Source organism: Macadamia integrifolia, chromosome 8, assembly GCF_013358625.1.
Source record: "Macadamia integrifolia cultivar HAES 741 chromosome 8, SCU_Mint_v3, whole genome shotgun sequence".
In the NCBI taxonomy this organism is placed as follows: Eukaryota; Viridiplantae; Streptophyta; class Magnoliopsida; order Proteales; family Proteaceae; genus Macadamia; species Macadamia integrifolia.
The window spans coordinates 3,470,203-3,477,034 of NC_056564.1; the positions used below are offsets into that span (position 1 = coordinate 3,470,203).

General features: G+C 41.5%; 1 long non-coding RNA gene across 1 annotated transcript; it reads right to left on the minus strand.

Annotated features, from left to right (window-relative positions):
* Positions 1–3,819: 3,819 nt before the first annotated feature.
* Positions 3,820–6,026, minus strand: LOC122086469. The gene is made up of 4 exons (XR_006142432.1): positions 5,971–6,026; positions 4,674–4,825; positions 4,488–4,578; positions 3,820–3,888 (listed from the first exon to the last, which is right to left on the minus strand). It is a non-coding gene; the product is annotated as an uncharacterized LOC122086469 (long non-coding RNA).
* Between the last annotated feature and the right edge of the window lie 806 nt (positions 6,027–6,832).

Consider the following 6,832-nt stretch of genomic DNA (forward strand, 5'->3'; position numbering starts at 1 on the left):
ATCTCATCTATTTCATGAATCTCCTCTTTAATCATCACATATGTCATTTCTATGGATTGTTTAACCCTATTTTCCCAATTTTTTGTTGTTTTAGGGTTTTTCCCATTTTCTCTCCTCTTCCTTGCATAATGCATGTTCAATGAGTCTATCATCTCAAATTAGGTTGCATAATAGTAGTAAGAGTGTCACATTACACATATGTTTCACTTATCTCTCATTGGCATGAATCTTTATCATTCCTAGGTTAGGGTTCTTGAGAAATTTGGGGGTTTCCCCTTGTTTTGACCTAAAATATGTTTAGATATGTATACTTGTATGAAATTGAAGCCTCCTTTACATGTTATTTCCAAATTTACTCAAAGCTAAGACATTCATGGTTGATGCCCTTCTCTATGAAATTTTCCCTTTTTCTTCCTTTGGAAAAATCTGTCAAATGTCTCAGATTTATGCCAATTTGGCATTTGCATGGCTTTATGCCTTAAATAATTGTTTCCACTTCTTGGCTTTTATTTGCATTATGCATCAATGAATCATGACTCCATAATGTTCACTTGTCCATACCTTACATTTATCAACGCATTGCTCTATTGACCTATCATTCACACATGATCGCATAATGACTATGGCATTGCACCCTAGGGATGTTCTCCTTTTGTTTGTCACTCGATATATATTGCCCCTATAATGTGCTTAATATGAGAGGGTCATTCTCACTAATCTCCTACTTAAGGTCTTATTATTATTATTATTATTATTATTATTATTATTATTTTATTTTATTTTATTTTATTTTATTTTATTTTATTTTATTTTATTTTTTTATTTTTTTTACAATTTCCTACTTGAAATCTTATCAGTTTCTCATGTTTTTATTATGGATTTTGCAGAATGTCTTCTCGCAAGGGCAAGGAGGCTGCCTCATCCCCTAGGAGTGGAAATGCTCCTAGCCAAAAAAGGAGGGGTGCAGCTACAAGTTCTTCTACTCCTCGTGCCCGATCTAGGAGGAGTGTTCTTGTGGACCCAGAGGATTATGATGAGAGTCTATTTAGGAGCCTTGAGGATGCCCTCTCTTGGTCTACCTTCTCCAAGAGGCCAGTCCTTACGGAGAAGATTGTTGTGATAGTGGACTTCTCTCGGGTTCAAATGCTCGAGAAATTCACCGCCCTCGGCTGGTAGGCTATGCTTTCCATTAACTCACTCTGTTATCCGGACCTCATTAAGATGTTCTATTATAACTTAGAGGTTTCGTTCAATGACAGGATGTATACCATTACCTGTTAGGTGAAGGGATAAGACATTAGACTCCCCATTGAGCTATTGGCGGGATCTTAGGCATCTCTATGGAGGGCACTTGGTATTACTGAGACCCTCCAGAGACACGTCTACGAGACAATTTGTGGCCATGCAGTCCACCCCAAGTCTGAGACTGCCTCCATCCCAATGGTCTAAGTTTTCAGCCCCTAATTCAGTTTAACCTGCTGCCCCGAGCCGGTCATCGCAATCAGGTAAACTTCATGGGGGCTTACATGGCATACTGCACTTACATGGCTCTGGGGAATGCCTCACGCAAATGCCTCCCTTATATCATCATGAAAACCATAGAGTACCATAACGCACACCCGTCTGATGGCAACTACCCATAAGCCCGATCCCTTACCAAAATATTCGAGTATTTCCAAGTGGACCTACAGGGTGAGGAGGGAAGATCCCCATCGGATAGATTCTCTCGAGGTATTTTTCATAAGATGGAGTTGTATGATCTGATGGAGCCCGCAGTGGGGGATGTTGATCAGGAGGAGGTCAATGACGAGGAGGATGTTAACTATGTGCCCAAGGTAGAGGAGGAGGAGGAATTTGAGGAGGAGGTCCCTTTTGATGTAGCTCCACCATCTCCAAATGGGGCTTTTGATTTCCAGGGTATGTTAGACAGGTTGACGGCACTACAGTCCAGTTAGGAGAAGATTCTAAAGAGACATGAGGAGAGCGTGACTAGAGAGAAGACTCTTCAGGAGGCTCAGGCGAGTCTGTCTATGGAGATAGATGACCTAGGTGATGTAGTATACTCGGCTCCCAAGGACATAACGGTAAACCTAAAACACCTTCAGGGGGAGGTGGATTTGGTGAACCACCGGTTCGACTACTATGACCGCCACCTCAACATCAACTCCAGATCCCAGGTGGAAGAGGTGATCGATTTAGAAAATGATTGATGAGACAGCTAGCCTGGAGTGGTGTTCTTTTCTATGTGATTTTGGTTTTGAAAATTTCTTTTGCTCTACTTATTCTCGTCTCTACTGTTATATTGTGAATTCTCTCTCTTGTGTATAGAGACTCTCTTTTGTATGAAACTTTTTGGTTTATGAATGCATAATGCAAAAATTTTTAAATTTTATGTAAATTCAGCTTTTTATGAAATCTTTTAAGTTTTCTCCGACCCCTTGACCTATTATAGATTTCTACAAGGTTTAATCTTGTAAGCTATGTGTGATTAGAGCATCACGCTCTAATACCACCGTTGTCATTTTCCGTTCACATAGAACCGGATCGATGACCGGGTTCCCTCCGGATAACCCAAAACCCCAAGGATCATCTGATACAGTAACCACATCACAGCATGCCACATGTACATAGATATATAATAATGTAATTTTAGCAGAGGTCTTGTCATGTATAAATACTTGTAATCCCCATATACTCTAGATTTATTATACAAAGTATATTTACATGTGGGCTTGTAGGCATGATATTTACACAAGAAATAACAATTTAATTATCGAGAGCACAAAAAGGGAGTATACTGAAAGAATAAAAAAGGAGAAATGTAAATAAAAAGTCTGCTACTGTTGCCCATAACACAGTTCTCACACGAGCATCTGTCTCTATGGTCCAATCTATCTGGGACCCACCAATCCCCCATTGGAAGTTCATTGGTGGACCCCGGCCCGGGTTCCTCTATGGAAGATCCTGTAAAAGCATCTAAAAAGATGTGTGCACGAGGGGTGAGCTCACTAGTTCAATAAATGGAAAGAAAGACTCACACAAGCAATTACATTTCAAATGATACTATATGCATGCGATTTATTTTAATCCTATTCACCTAAGCAACATTACTAAGTCATAGGTTATGTGCTACTCACAACCACAGTGCGCATATGCCCTGGGGTATGAGACTCGTTTTCCATCCCGCGATACGCCCATAGGGTTGTTGAGAAAGCCAGCCATGAGCACTTAGAAAAGTAAATCGTGGCCAAACCACAACAGAAATGAAAATCATGGACGAACCACAGTAGAAAATAAAAGCAGTACGATTGGCCCTCTGAATATATCACCAAAGTTATCGACTGTCCTAATGATCAACTGGGCATACTTCCAACCACCATAGCAGTCCATGATCAATGCTTCCCCCTAATGATAACTTAACACATAAACCTTTTTTGGGAATGGTCGTAGCACGAGCGAATGTGAAATCCTAACCATATGCTCCTATATGAGATAGAACGACTACAAAGTACTTCTACATCCTATTCCACGGTGTACCAATGCATTCATTTCCAAGCTGACTATGACTTCTATTCTAGGAATCCCACACATGTTCAAAAAATCCTCATCATAATCCATCAATGAATAAATCTATGCTCAAGATTCACAGCAGGTAACAATTAATTAGAAATCTAAAGATACAATATTTTCATTTCTAAATGCATCCAATAGCAGTCAAGCATATGCATGAGAATGGCATTCAAAATGTCGAGATAATGTATGAATGAATAAGATGCCATTAAAACTCCCAAAATAAAATCAAAGCCATCTCCCCACTACCTATTCTTGTAGGAGAATATGCACTCATGGTACGAGTAAGATCCAGAGTGAAGACAAATGTCTCGAAACCTAACACAAATAAGAATCCAAATACGTCCATTTTAGAATTATAAAAAGACATAAGATATGGTCACGATGCTTATAATAGCGTGAAGAAGGTCGTCAGTGAGTTCGAGTTCCAACGGAGCTCATTTGGGCTGCAAAAGGGTCATATAGGTGGATAGGTGAACCCACCTATGCAATCTGCCTAGGTAGAAAACACCAAGACACAGACCAGTGGGTCATACTGGTGGGTCTGGTACTTACCAATAGGACCCAAGGCTAACCCAAAATCAGTGGTGCTACCAGTGGGTCTTGGTACCCGTCGGTCCCACCCACCGGTAGGCCCAGAAGGGACCGATGGGTTATACAGATGGGTCAGGGTACCAGCCGGTCTTACTTGCCTGTTGGTCCCGAAGCTCAGGTAAGACTGGGGGGTCACACTGGTGTGTCTGATTACCCACCGGTGCTACCCACTAGTGTTCTGTGGGTTTTGCTGAATTTCTTCTCTCCTTTATCCCACCTCTTGGGAACCCAAAGGGGTTGTTCCAACTTCATTTTCCACACATGTTAGGCTTCATCTACTTGATTATTCCATGGATCTATGTTAAATCAAATTTTTTTCATACCTTGGCCCAAGAAACCCCAAAAACTTATGATTCTTCTTTCCAACTCAAAATGTCACCAAATACTTTAAATCTTGATTTTCCTTCCTCAAACCTTCAAAGAAATCACACAAGGTTTCTATTATCTCTTTGATTTGACCACACACAAAACGGTTTCATCACATTCTAAGGGTTTATGGTGTTACTTACCTCAAAACGTAGATCTCACGGCACCGGATACTATTTCGGCAACGAAAAGGTAAGTTGCGGCCTTGAAAATCAAGGGGGAACGCTTCTTCCCACTTCCTTCCCTTTTCCTTCCTCTTTTATCCCTCTTCGTTACTCCTCTCACCAAACCCTTGCTGAAATCAAAGATGGGAGAGAAAGAGAGACATAAATGCTATCTATACTTGGGTTTATAAATATCTACTAAGGCTTGTTTGGTTTTTCCCCTTTATGGACCAAAACGCATTAAATTGTGATACCAGCCAAATAATCGGTATAATTGGGCACACTTGACTTCATTATGATGGGGGACCTGAAACACATGTGCTCACCCAAGTTGGGCTTACTGGGACCCATGTTTCCCTCACAAGTGGGTCACACTGGTCACCTACCAGTGACCACCCACCAGTTGGCCAAAACAAGGCCAACCATGCTATATTTTGGTGGGAAATAGAATCTTAACGCGTATCTCACCCTCGCCACGTGTTGTGAACTAAGTTCTCATCATCCAATAAGATATCATACCTTTTCTATTCGTGCATGGCCTTGTGATACATACAAAGGCATGGCTTAGGCATGCAAATCACATCGGGTATCGACTCAACCTTGTCCAACCACCCCGCATTTGACATCACCCTTGCTATCAACACCATAAGGCACCCGCATCAACCCTTTTCAGTTCCCCTACAAGACTAAACCGAACCAACCGACCAATAAACCAGGTTTAGGGAGCCGGGCTCTACATATGTGGTCACCCGAATCCATTATAAATGTATTTAATTTTATTTTCCCCTACCCAATTTTGGGTTTGAATGGTGGGGTATAAAGGGTTTGGGCAAAACCCACCATTTCTAGGGTTTGTTATCCAAATTTGGGGGTTTCACTAGGGAGGGATCATGGACTCAAATTGATCCATCAATCTTGTTAGGATAAGTCTCTTACACTAAACCCCTCTCCCAATTTATAGTTTTGGCAAGTGCAAAGGTAGGTTTTAGGAAAATTAGATAATTTCTCCATCTCTAGGTTTTGTCTTGCCCAAATTGGATCTTTTGATGGGGGTTTCCTAAAGGAATGTTCATAAACTTGAAATGAACCCACGATTTTTCTAGGTAAGTTTCCCACACCAAATCCCCATCCCTATTTGTAAGTTTAGAGAGTGGGGAGGTGAAATTTGGTTGGGGCGATCTCTCTTAGCTCAAAAGAGAGGAAATGGAAGAGAGAGAGAGAGAGAGAGAGAGAGAGAGAGAGCTTAGTACATGGAGTTAGAGTGTGTGAAGCTTACCTTAGTTGGTAGGAAACCCTTGCTCCTCCCTTCCTCTTGCTTCTTTGCTCTCCTTCTCCTTCTCCTTGCTTTTACTTTGGTATGTGGAGAATGAATGGTAATGGTCTATTTATAGTCACTTAAATCACTAAGGCCTGTTTGGGAGAAAAATGGGTTTTCACCCATTATCGGATAAACTCGTTATTTAACACTAATGGGCCCACCTTGGGGTGACCCGATAAATTAATCTATCAGTAGGTGGTGCCAACCAATAGAGGTGGGTTGAGGTGCACAAGTGTGAGAGCCCATGCCCCACGACCAAATAACCCTATTTTGGCCAGTATACCTCACTGGATGTTTTCACTGGTGAAAGCCAAATTTGTCCCTTTGTGTGGAAATGGATATTTAAGTTGAACGAGGCCCTTCTAATGTGTGGGCCCCACCTCATAGTATGTTGTATTATTTAAGCCTCGGGAATTTTTTCTTGAGGTGTGAGGCTAGACTAACCTTTTCTTCTGTGCCCGGAACCCCTTCCAATTTTTTAGGCATGAGTAGCAGGTACAAGTGGGGTCGTCCTTCCCTTCTTGGAAAAATATGGTTGCTACCTAGTATTCATTGGTACTGGTGTCCTCCGATGCCTCATTTTTACAATTAAAATAGGAATTTTAAGGTACGTGTATAACACTTAAATTCCCTTTCAAGATGAGGGGTCCTTACTATGATACCCTACTTTCTAAACCCGGTCTAATTACCCGGTTGGTTCGGTTTGGCCTTGCAGGACCTGAACCCGAGCAAACCGAGTCGTGTACCCTATGGAACATGATGGCAAGGGCGACTCTGAACTCAGGTTAGCCATATGAGTTGGATTCGGTGCCTAGTGAAG